This window comes from Coccinella septempunctata, chromosome 1 (assembly GCF_907165205.1).
Source record: "Coccinella septempunctata chromosome 1, icCocSept1.1, whole genome shotgun sequence".
NCBI classification, from domain to species: Eukaryota; Metazoa; Arthropoda; class Insecta; order Coleoptera; family Coccinellidae; genus Coccinella; species Coccinella septempunctata.
In genome coordinates, this window is record NC_058189.1 from 13,445,620 (window position 1) to 13,459,830 (window position 14,211).

Consider the following 14,211-nt stretch of genomic DNA (forward strand, 5'->3'; position numbering starts at 1 on the left):
AAGAAGGTTTATTTTATCAAGTCACTAACTTGTAAAACTGACAGTTAACTTGCAAAATTTTTACAAGTTAGTAGTATTATTTACATTAGAAAATTTTGTTTTATCGTCATATATGTTGAAAATCATGGTACAATTGTTATTTCCAGTAATACAGATTTTTGATGATGAAAGAGTTGATACTGATGATGATGAACCATCTGTTGAACTCGAGGACTGCAGAACATTTGTACTCTCCTTACTACCAAATAATTTGCTAGACATTTCGATTTTTTTGTTGACCGAATCATCGACATAACTCATCGCAATTTCGGTGCTCTTCCACCCTCCTGCACGCTTTAGTGCTAAAATATCTCCACCCGAATCCGCAACCATAGTGGCTCCAGTTCTGCGAAAAGAGTGGTCGGTGTATAACTCTGGGTCTTTTAAACCTAAATATTTCGCTATTTGCTTTGGGACACCACCAATAGTGTGCTGGCCAGCATTAAGGGAAATGCACTTTCCATGTCGGTATGTCAAAAAAAATCTTAGGCTTTCTGTTCCAGGAGGCGAAGATTTACATATTTTCTGTATAACATGCAGGGCTTGAAGCTGCAGCCATCATCGGTTGTGGTGAATCTTCTAGTTGTTAAATTTTTTTTTTGCCGCAATGTCACAATAACGTATTTTCCCATATCTTCCACATCATTCATGTTTAAGGAGAGAATTTCGTCACATCGACAACATCCAAAAATCCCAAATATTGTTACAATTTTCGCCAGCAACCACTGGTCATCAGGAGCATGTAAAAGAAATTGTTCAGCCTCTTCTTTACCTAATACCTTGGCCTTTTTTGGCGTATAACGCTCATTTTTTCGTTTCAGAAACGCTATTACCTTTTGAAATCTGCAAATGACAACTAAACGTCATATTTTTCAATAAATTTTTTAAGGAAAACAAACCTGCGAACAGGGGCATTTTGTTTCATTTCCAAGCAGCTTTTCAGCATAGACCATTTTGCTCATAAAGTATTAGGGCTGAATCTAGCTGATAGTTGATTCAAGTAGACCAACAAAACATCTTCAGTTACCCCAATCACACTTTTTTTGTTTTGCCACTTTTTGAAGTCGTCGTATTCTCGCTCGTACCTCGAAGCTGATTTTGCAGGTAATAAACTTGAAGCTACACTGCTGGCTGCCTCAATAATTTCTTTTGGTACATTTATTTTCGCTTTAGCCAAAACAAATGTAAAGACAAATAAACATACATGTTCATGGCAACTTCGGCTCGTCAGTTATATCCTCCATTCGCCAGTAAAAACCCTCTTACCTTGCTAGTAATGTTATATACTACTAGCTGACCCGGCAAACGTTGTTTTGCCATATAAATAATTTCCATGTTGTATCATAAAAAAATAGAAATTAAAAATTTTGTCTAAAAAATAAAAATAAAAATTAGGGGTGGACTACCCCTAACATTTAGGGGGATGAAAAATAGATGTTGGCCGATTCTCATAGATAGCCGACCCGGCAAACGTTGTTTTGCCATATAAATAATTTCCTAATGATTAAATTACTAAAATGGCTATTAAAAAATAAGGGTTGATCGTAGAAAGGTGAAAATTGAGGATTGTATATATTTTTGAATGTTGTATCATAAAAAAATAGAAATTAAAAATTTTGTCTAAAAAATACAAAAAAAAATTTAGGGGTGGACTACCCCTAACATTTAGGGGGATGAAAAATAGATGTTGGCCGATTCTCATAGATACCGGATAAGCACAAAAAATTTCATCAAAATCGGTCAAGCCGTTTCGGAGGAGTATGGTAACGAAAACTATGACACGAGAATTTTATATATTAGATTTATTTTTTAGTTGAAACTTGGAATGATTGCGGAATTACTTTACTATTTACTATCAATAACACTGAGTTAACAACCAAATATTTTGAAAAATTATGGCACGCTATCACTAGCATCTTCCCTTCAATTCAATATTTGAAGACGGCTGAAACCAGCTTTTTGGTCACCTGGTATTTTAAGTTATTGGTACGTAATGCCATAATTTCTCAAAACATTTGGTTCTTAACTCAGTCTATTGATAATAAAGTAATTCCGAAACCTTTCCAACTGAAAACTATCAATAATTTTTATTCAGAATGGATTTTCAGATATCTTTCTATCTCTTCGGGCTTATGAAAATAAAAAGAAATGAATGTATCAATCATAAAACAATTCCAATTACATATCACAAAACATAATAGTACATTCTATATACTATTCAGATAAGATAATGAATAATTTCATTTCATACATTCCCGACAGACCAGCAGGCATTCTATATAATGCCTAGGAACTGTATAAAATACCTAGGTAAAGTATGGAATGGCCTTCGAATTATTTCATATATTGCCTAGAAGACCCAGGCATTCTATACATTGCCTAGACAATGTATAGATGCTATTGCATAGCTTTTACCATTTGGACATGTTCCAATATAGTTATTTTCTTCTCCTTCTTCTTCTCATATGGGGCCGCAGAAGACAAGTCTCTAAATTATTGAATTTAAAAGCTCAATATTAATAAATGAAGTGAGTAAAAATCCTGTCCAAAATGTTCAAGAATGTCTTCATGAAACTGTGAATGTCTATGCATTGCAATAATGCAACTAAACTGAGTAAGTATCCTATTTAACCCCGAAGATATGGAAAACCTTGAAACGAGAGACGCAAGACACAGGCCATCTTCAGCTATTGAATTACATAAGGAAATTCAATAGTTGGAACTAAATCATCTCCGGTGTTTGCATAAGGCATATTGACGGCGTCCTCATCTGCACTGAGCTCGAGGGCCACGTAAGATCGAAAATCACGCTACAAAGGAACACAAAATAATATCCCTGGAGGACTTTAGATCGAATAGTGTTCCATCTCTTGTAGGGATGGCAAATGCGGTTAATGCTTGAAGTATCGCCATCGATCTGAATCGAGGTAATTACGAACATTGAAAAAAGTTCATAGTGAAGTAGTCTATGGAAAGTTGAAGGTTTCTCCCCGGGTTTCATAAAGCTTGATCGGGGAATCAACGCTTGATGCTTGATTGACGAATAGACGTCAATTTGTTTTCAATTGATAATTTAGTTATGATCATTCATCATTACCGCAACAGAACTATTGACCCATGGACTTGTCAATTGGCCTGAATAGTGAATATTAACCTAACGCAGACCACATTAAATCCATTTACGGAAGAAGAACATTTCTAGCTACAAAATACCTCTATCTAAGTAGATATGTTATACGGTAAAAGTCTGATGTTGAACATTTGGAATGTGAAAATCAATGTTGGTGAACTAATAAGGGCTCTGTTGACGTTCAAAAGCACATATTTGCCTGTTAAAACTTGTGGCTTTATCGCTGTAATACAACGCAATACTGGAGAAATGAAATGATGGACGGTACAGAGGGTAATTGAGTACTGATTGAGGGCTATTCAGGGACCCTCCATCAAATAGACCAGATCATTGCTAGAACTTTCTAGAACTAATCTTGGATGTCTCAAAGCTGACTTCACAAGCTGACTCCAGAAAAACCCAGGACCTACTTTAACCCTTGCATATCCTCTTCGCTAAGATGGGACTTGATGGAAAGGTATAGCTTTCTGAGATTGTTCGTGGGCCACAATACCGCACTGGTCGCAGTGGCAGGTCCAGTATCCAGATCAACAGGCCATGCAATCTTTAATCGGTAAAATGCTACGATGGATGTACGTAATGATTGTGAGTCCACTCAGTTATGGGTAATAGACTGGTATGCCAAGGTCGGAAAACCCCAGTAAGTCTTCCCCAAGATACCAAAACCTTTAATCTGGACAAAAGCAGAAAAAATGTAGAATAATAAGATTCAATATGTCAGATTGGCCAAAAATTCACATCCCAATTCAAAAAGATTCGGAAACTGCATGTATAGAACTAAAACCATACTGAAATTTATAAATGGAACAATGAGTAACCAGATGATTTATGGTTTCTTCTGGTTCCCCGCATCCACAACAAGGGCTATCAACTGAATTCCACCTGAAAAGCATACTATTGCAATGTCGTATACGATTCAGAATACACCATATTTTCCTGGGAAGATCAAAACCAGGAACTTTATTCGAAGGATCAGTAACTAATTCTTTGTTGAAAATAGTACACGTAATCCATTCGGACTGCCAAAAGTCCTTGTCCCTTATATTTACATTAAGAAAAGAGTTGGACCATAAAGGTTTACGCGACTTCAGTCTTGGAATCGTATTTTCTGCAATGTAGGACAGAATTGGAAATGAGTCATAAAAGGATTGAAAAATGATTGATGTTTGAAAAAAACTGGTAACCATTGAGTAGGTGAAGATCTAATAGTTTCAGTTATAATATTCATGGAAAGATTCAGCTGTACATCAATTTTTTGCACATGAGCAGTATGAGCACTATTAACACAAACGGGTCAACAATATTCAGCAGCCGAAAAAACCAAAGACAGCGCTGCCGTTCGAACAGTTGTTGCATCAGCACCCCATGAAGTACCAGCTAGTTTATGTAGGATATCATTTCTAGTTTTCAACTTCAAAAGCAAATTTTCCAAATGGGCTTTGAAATTCAGCAGGAATCCAGCTTAACTCCTAGATATTTAGGATTAAAGTTATGTTCCAAAAAAATTATGTACCGAACACTTTCAATTTTCTATATTTTTGATCATTATTCTAATGGAAACACGAAACCTCAGTTTTCTTCGGGTTAGGACGAAAACGCCACTTGAAAAAGTAATTCCTCAAAATTTTTAAATCTATAGATAGATTTAATCTATGCATCAGAATAATAGAAAGCGAAGGCAATATCATCAGCGTATATAAATTTCTCAGAAGAAGTAGTAGGGATATCCCACAGATATAAATTGAAAAGAAGAGGTGCTAAAAGTGATCCTTGTGGAAGATTGCCGTTATTCAAAGTTTTGAAATTACTACTGTTATCATCAACAAAACACGAAACCTTCTATCTGACAGCATGTTTTTTGATAAGCTTTCAAGTTTCAAAATCCAAGCATCCTTTCATACTGTGTCATATGGTGCAGATAAATCTACAAATGCTTTTTGTGCAAATGTTTTTAGTTTATGTTTGAAACCTGCTTCAATGTAGGTGATGAGGCTCAGAACCTGATCACAACAATTTCTATCCTGGTACCCCCTTGACAATTTTGGAAAGCATCTTCTACAGTCGATTCAATCCTAAAAATAATAAGCCCCTCTAAATTTTTGACCCGGTGGAAGTATATTCTACCTAGGCATTTCCTAGGGGAAGGTGATAAAAATTGTAGAGCACTTAATTCTGCCCCGAATGAGAAGCGCGTATTTTTCGGTAGACCCATTTCTATACTGCAAGACTTCGAACATGAGCTTTATTTGCAAACTTTTAGCATAATATAACATAACCAAAGTGACCTTCACAGCTTAGCTGGCATATACGTATTCTTTTGGCAAAATTTCCAATCACGATATTGATAGGTAATTTATGGAGATTCCTTCAGGTAATCATGATGGATCATCTGGATAAACGCAGAATAATAACTCTAACAGGCTATTAGAAAATAAATATGGAGAGGTAAAGCAAATTTCGAAAGTTGTTTACTTAGTATCTGCAGGACAATGCTCTTTCACTCAAACCATACGAACAATTAGTGATTTATGATTCGAATTACCTGATTCACCTGACCAGACTTCATCAGACTTTCATCTTTACCCAACTTAAAAAAGGTTCAATGGTCGTTTATTCGGTTTTTACGAATAAATGAAAAAGCTGTTGAGACCTACTTTGGAGAGCAACATAAGTAGTTATTCTGCATTCTGGAAACATCTTGAAATGTGAAATATTCAGTTTGCAGTTGGAATTTCTCAATACATCCTGGTTACTGTTGCACGATTTTGTGAAGGTTTGTCGATATCGAGATTAATCTTTACCATCCCTAAATACGTGTCGCGTGAGGCAGGTATTTGCGAGCAGAAATTTGAGTAGGCTGCCTTGTAACCGCAGAATATTTCCTGGGCACGGGCGCGGTTGAATAAATGGCCTTATGCAAATGATTGTTCAACCGGCTGAAAAGTGTACGTACTGCAATCGGTCGTTCACTGCATGCAAATGTTCGATTATTCAGGGCGAACAATACCTCGGTTTTGCTCCGGGGACAAGACTCGATCTTATTAAGGCGTACAAAGTTATGGCGTTTTATATTCTCTATTCAAGTTCAACCTTAAAAATATATTGTATAGCGAAGCCGAGATTTGTTGTGCTATTGATTCCTCTTTAGCGGTTCAATGTGGAATATTTTCCCGATTTGAACCGGTAAATTTGTTGCTATTGTCATCGTTGTGCAAAACATTCATAATAATTATTATTCAGAAGTAATTCAATATGTTTGACAATAGTCAGTTCTGGGTTTTCTTCATCTAATTTGTTCCTAACCGACTATCTTCATTTGGAAAAATAGTGAACGGTGTATGAATTTCAGATAATTACAAGGAGCCTGCTGAAGGTTTTGAAATTGGCGTGACCAGATAATCCAATTACTTTCCACCATTTCAATATTTCGATTGGAAAACAACTTTTTGATAGCCTTCCCCATGGAATTGTTATTTGTTTGTGTATTTTTACTGAAACAATAGCATAATGGTTAAATTAAAACTTGAAAAATTATAAACGAAATTAGCTTCTGTAAAACATAGTTTTAAAATTTATTTATTTCATATACTACTTTATGGCGCACTTTTTTCTGTCACCATTCACCAGTACAAAGGTAACATGTACATTTTGCTTGCTACTCCAGGCAAACTATATTAAAGCCTCAGCCCCTGTTTGAAATTGAATAAAATCCCTACTTTTTTGTTTCGAATAAAAAAAATATCATGGAAATTCAGTTCGACGCAATAAATACCTACGCATAGGCATTATCATGGGTGTGTTAATAGAAAGATATTGGAGGAGGCTCTATCAATTTTTTTAATATACCGGGTGGCCCACCCCAGACACGGCGCTCATTTTGTGGGAGTAATTGAAGATATTTTGAAAATCTTTTCTTGTGGTGTGTGTAGGATGTCCCAAAGCACAATCTAAAATTATTGTTATATAAACAGGGTGTTCGAAAACAAAGATATAGACCAAAGTTGCACTTTTTTAAATGTAACACTCTATATTTCACCTCAAAAATGAAATGGCGTGTGGGGTGGGCCACCCGGTATATAGGGTGAGTTTTCGACTCGTACAAATATTTTAACAGTAGATTCTTCAATTCAAAAAAACAATTTTTTCCTATGAAATTCTTTACGATTCGGCCCTGATAAAAAGATATAGCTATTTTAACTTTTCATAATGAGCTGTGCCTTGCGCTGAAAAAACAAAATTTAGTTCAGAATAACCAGCTGAATCTATGACACTACACATCTGTGGATCTTTTAAAAAGAGTTGCGTTCGGTCAAAGTAACAAATTTTTCGAATTTCACAGATATTCGAAATTTTTTATTTGATATAACATCAAATTACTCGAAAACGGCACATTATACGAAAAAATACGAAGAATACTTTCATTTTATAAAAAAGTTCAAATATTCATTAGATAGCGACCAACTTAGTTTCAAGAGTTGGGTTCTTTGAATTTTTGGTATTTTTGGTACGTAATGGCCATGATGAGAAAACTGAAAGACGTGGGTGATATCTTGTGATCGAAAAAGATTTGTCAAATGAAAAACTACTTATATTTCGAAATTCATTTCATTCCATAAATCCGTTTGTGGTTTTTGAACTGCCTGTATATTTCGAACCAAGCCTTTTCGGAAAAATAGGTTAAGGAAAAAAGTGTTTCTTTTAACCTCAAGAATCTACTATCAAAAATATCAAAATTGTTGTACGAGTCAAAGACTCACCCTCTATATACCTATATACAGGGTTAGAACTATTTAGAGGGGGACTGCAGGGATATCGAAAACCGCTAGAAATACAGCGTAGCTTGAATTACGAAATAGTTGCGTTATTCAAGGATGAGGGGGTGTAATTTGTTGCCACCCTTAATATTTAACGGTTCCCGATATTCCTATAGTCAGCCTCTAAATAGATCTATGTATATTCTTTAGAATCTCAGCAATACATTTTTATTATATCAAACAATATAGCATATGTATAACTTTTAGCAGAAATTAGTTCAACGGGGTACCTACCATACATTTCGTATGATACAAGAGCTTAAGGAAAATCCTCACTACAGAAATCCTGCCTACACATGAGTGTAGTGTGATGACAAATTTGTTTACAGAATAACATTTTAATACTGAAGGCAGAGACAAACTCTGATGTCTCTGCTGAAGGGCTTCTTTTCCATTGACATGAATTTCATTATCCTCTCTTCTTCTCGCAATAATATCTGAAGCAAAAAACAAATCAAAAAAGTGGGGTCGTTAGAGTTAGAAAGGTCATGGAAAATGGAATCCCACATGTTTCGAGGATTCAAACGATCCATAATTTTTTGTTCACCCGGACCTGTATTTTCTTTACGGTTATTGTATGATACATTGGAATAAAAAGCGCGTTTGCCAAATATAAAGAAAATACATACCTACATCTGATATGGCCTCAGGAAGAAAAGAGCAAAATTCATAAAACATCCTGTATCTTGGCTACGAATACAGTCTGCCTTTTAAGCCTTTTCAAAACACCCGGTATATGAATATTCATCTTGAATGTGGGTACTGAATAAAATCGTAGTCATTTATTGGACTTCAATAATTTTTATCCTCTTTTATATACGATTTCGATAGATGATCGTCAAAATGATAATTTAGTGGTTTGATAAAAAGAATTCAATGTGAGTGGTCCTGAAAATTACAGGTTGCTGATGCCGCCCAAATTTGTCGTACATGCCTGATGAGATTTCACGTCTCGATGATCGAAATAATTTCTGTGTGGTAATATGCCCCAGAGATATATCCTTCCTTCCCCATTCATCTCCATTAAATTGTTTTATGAATTTTCCGAATTCAGTTTCAGTTAAAAAAATTGTGTACATAATAACACAGAGTCATAATAGGTTCATCAATTAGCTTCATCGCGCATAACCCATGTAGTAACATAAATCTCTTCGAAATATTTATTTATTATTGTTCTTTTGTAGCCAATAACAAAGACGGCTGAACGGATCTGCAGGTTGAATTGAATTTATTTTCGCCTTATTTATTGAGGTATATTTTATATTTTTATTATTTCCAAAAAAACGAACCAACCCTGTGAGAACACAATATCCCGCACAGATATTCAGCTCTTCTGAATATCGAGTGTACGATTCCCTAACACAATGAAGATTTTCACCCTACCTATAACGAATCCTCTGCCTATTCACTGTACCATTGAAAAAAAAAGTGATAATTAGTCACTGAGGCAGATATTATTAAGTATTATTCTGTTATCAAACGGAATACAATGGATTTCATGAAAAAATATTATTAGCCTAAACCTCTTCGTTTTGTTTATTTTTTTATTGCTGTTGTCAGGTTAATTTTTCTTGTCTATTCAAACGCTCTGGTCACGGCAAACTCAACAGGAATTAATTGTTAAACTAACCGAAAAGACGCTACGCATTCTTATAAATTTGTCCCTTCACTCATAAATGGTAAGAAACAAAGAAATTTGCAAGGAGGGTAATTGTCCCAAGTCACCCGAATCTACTGGTACCTGAAAGTGGTTTGAAGTGACTTTTAATGATAAATTATTTATCAAAACCATTGGATCAATAGTCTTAACATTACTTTTTAATACTTATTATTATTATTTTTTTTATAACTGCAGACCATTTCAGTTTGTATTTTTAAGTTACTCTCTCGTAATTTGTAGAAATAATTAAGACCATGTCTGTATATAACTGATTATCGGAGTTGATATTGCTTGGATATTGTTAATGAATGTTTCAATGAAAGAATCGAGATGAATTAGGTCGATTGCATTTTTATTAAAACAATTGTGTACAAAGAAAAATAAACAAAACAAACATAAATACAAAATCAAAAGAAAAAAACTACAAAATCTGCTCGAAAATGTCCTCTACTTTGGTCTTAACATTTCCTTGCTCGTTTCAGAATATCCCGAACTGCTTTCCGAGTTACATTCGGAATCTTCTTTATTTTCTGGCTAGCTTTTTCTATTTTTATAATAAACTGATCCCGAGTTTTGATCTCTGGTGAATATACTAGTGATTTCATGTATCCCCAGACATAATAATCCACGGAACTTAAATCAGGGGACCTTGATTTATGTTTCTTTTTGGTCAATTTTTTTATTTTGAAAACATGTACATAATTGCTTTAACAAAAATGAAATCCACCTAATTCATCTCAATTCTTTCACTGAAACATTCGATTACAATATCCAAGCAATATAAATTTCGATAATCAGTTGTATACATACAAGTCCTTAATTTTTCCTGGAAATGACGAGAGAGTAACTTAAAAATGAAAACTGAAATGGTCTGCAGCTATAAAAATTGAAACCAAGGTGATAATTAATTACTAAGTAATGTGAAATAGTTATTTAATCCACTAGGTTATTAATGACCGTGTATGTATATACAACGATTAAGAGACCCCTAATAATTAAATTATGAGATCTGAAAAAATTGTGTGAGTAACATCTATTTAGTACTTCATATTATGTATAGTTTTATAAATCAGTGTTTTTTAAAACCCGTAAAAAAAATTAAAAACTGTCAACTCGCCATCCCCTTCCAAAGGCTATATCTTGGAAGGGAGGTCGATTTCGAAAAAAAATTATAGAAATTACCCCTGCTTATTTTCATCGAGGAACCATCTCCCTTAGTCCGTCGCATTTGTTTACAGACACCCTGTATATGCTAATGCCGCAAATATAGAATTATTAATTCTTTCAGTAGAGGCTTTCGAGCTGCATGAATATAATTAAGCTAAGAATTGAAAAATTTAGGAAGATTGAGGAGACGAAAAATAGGCCCAATTAGATCCGAAAGCGCTATATACCAGAGGGACCGTCTGGATAAAATCTGATGGATAATTCTTCAACGTGTTGTCTTTGGGTGAAAACTGGATGGCGTGAAAACAGGCTTATGGAAAAAATCATCAATGTATTCAATTTTTTGAGCCGATTTCTTGCATGGTGTAGTATTGGACAATTCCGTTTTTGTAATCAACTTTCTTTGTTGGTTCCCTCATTGCTAACTGCAAACCGTATGTTATGCCCAGAGGCTAAATCAAGTTCGTGTTGAACACCAGGTACATATCCGCATTGACGTAATCATAATGAATATTTGGGTCAACACGAGAATATAGTCGAGGAATAATAGTAGATCCTACGGCCATGAACATGTGTCATCTTTTGAAGTACCAAATATGTACCTACTGAAATATGTAATCCAATTTATTGGCATAATATCTACTGCCCCGGCAATTTTACACTGCTTGTAATCCGTTCAGTATAATGGAAAAAATTGGTGCCTGAATCATGCATGTACAGTCTCCTCAATCGACCTGAGATTATTCCGTTTGAATTATGAGTTGTAATATTCATATCAGAATATCATTCAATGAATAAATGAACTGAATACTTGATTAGAGGACAGTATAATAGGGTGAATCGTTTACTTAATAATTCACCTACCTGTATGTAGCAATTTACCTCTAGTATTAAGGGAAACAAATGATGAAAAACCATTTATCCGTATAATAAATACAGCGTGTTTCTACAAAAAGCGAACAGAGATTTGAAGGAATCTCTTGAACAATTCCATTCCCATATTGAAAAAGAATGAAAATTCAAAATGGCATATGTAACATCAATTATACCACAGCCTTCTCAGACCAATAAAGACGCCCAATCTAATAGTAACCGTATTGCGTAATATATGAGAAGAGAGTGATTTCGCGGTACCCTGGTACCCAGTTACTAGTAGAGTGTTACCATCCTGGATATTTTGTAAAATCAGCAGTTAATTTCAATGACGTAATAACGAAATAATTGAATAGTTAAACGTCAAATATGAAAACCACTGAGCTGCATTAATTCGTGTCTAGACGATTAGAGTAATCATAGAATTTTGTAGCATTTTACTTTTTATCTCAGAAAGTATTAATCGCAGGTGAAAAAACTACTTCGTTTTCACTGTTAATTATGTGGTAGTTACGAAAAAATTATAAATTTGAAAAAAAAAGTATTGGCATACCATTTTTTTCACCAAACTTATTTGGGCAGAAATCTGCATGGACGCCACTGGTGAAAATAGAAAATAATTTTAAATTTGAAAATATATGCATAGGTGCGTACTCATAACCTACCAAAAAAATGTGTACGGTTTTAAAAATATTTTCGAGTTTTTAAATTTCAACACGCTGTATCTCAGAAACAATGCGTCAGAGACCCATAGTTCATAGAATTTTTGTATCATAAAATCCCGAATCTGCGGAACCTTATTCTGAAACACCCAGTTCAGTACAGAGTTTGTAAACTGCTGACAATCATTAAATAATGCTTTATCCTAATAAAACCTTTCGTGTCTTGAACATTTACAACTCCTTCATCCTAGCTACAGGAAATATGGAGAAAAAATAATAATCACACTTAGTTCTTTAATATTTTATCAACGAAAGCCAACGAATATCAAAAGTTATAGGAAGGAATGCAACATATTTCTTGTGTTGAATTCAATAAAATAACTATCACTTATTGCTTCAGTAAGGACGCTTTTTTATTTTTGATATGCCTTGAAACAAAAACAAAAGCCCATTTTTTGAAACCTTTACTGCCTTACTTTGATGCATTGTCTACTGCTTCTCTCACTGTCTTTGTTTTCCATTTTAATTGACCAATAACAAATTCATTCGTATCGAACCTACTATAGTTTATGTTACTCACCAAAATAGTAATGAAAGTCTGCAAAATTGGTCCCCTTCATAATAGAGGAGACGTTCACAGTAGACCTCTCGATTAAATGACTTCCCAGAAATATGTTTTTTTGTAATATGTAATAATTTACATTGATTTTCGGACCTCTTTAGATTTTCCCACATGGAAATTGGTATGTAGCACCAGAATTCAAACCCTCTCACGTCTTTCTCATGATAATGAATACTGTATTATTGTCTTCTCAGGATCATATCTTTTATTTGAATCATTTTATTTCATTTCTCAGCCAATTCTGTGACCACTCAATTATAAATGACTGAGTACAGTTGTCGAGTTTCAGAATGAATCCTCATGTTCTTCTAGGTGGACCCTGAATTTAGTGGTTTTCTTTCAGAACACAATGTGAACTTCTCGAATATGGTTCAACTGTCAGTGGTAAGCCATGATACTGGTTGACAGTCTCTCGTCCTGGTTTCACCCTGGAATTCCTGCTCTGTGGTGATCGTGCACACTCATTTGGTATGATCCACTCTTAATACTTTGTACTCTGATTGATACATTCTCGTATTAATTCATCGTGCTCGATATACATGTTAGTTTTCAGCCTTCTGCACTTCTCGAAACCAACGATTAGTGGTTTCCCCCATTAGTACTCTCGATTTGTACTCATGATTATCTTCTATTTTTCGTTCTAATCATGCTGTAAAAGTTGTATTTATTCATTGATATATTTTCGCACTCTTCAAGACCAACGTTATGTATATTAATTATAATGTTCTTGCTCTTCTCAGAGCAATTATTCTTGCTCTTTTCATATTAATTATAATATTCTTGCTCTTCTCAGATCAACCTTCTGTTTTTCTGATGGAATAAAGAGGCTTTCGCAATAAATTTTTTCATTGATTGCTCTGTCACTGTAAATGTTGTGTTAATTTGGAATTTATTGAACTTCTCGATGTCTGAGTCTAACTTCAAGTGACTTCTCATTTGAACTGCTTTGGATTATTTCTGCTTTTATTTGAATAATGTCTCTCTGAATCTATAGATGTTGTTTCTATTATTGTATTAGCTTCATGCAGATGACTTAGGGCGTCGTCCCATCAAAGCTACGCAACAGCGGCGCCACAGCGACACGATTTTGTTGCTTAGAAATTGAGCTGCCTGTTGCTCGGCAACAACAAGACGACAATATGCTTTCTGTAGCGTCATGCGTCAGTGGGAAGTAGTGCATAGAAAACATGGGATGAACACTGCTGCGTTGCTTTGGTGGGACAAGGCCCTTATTCATTTTATGA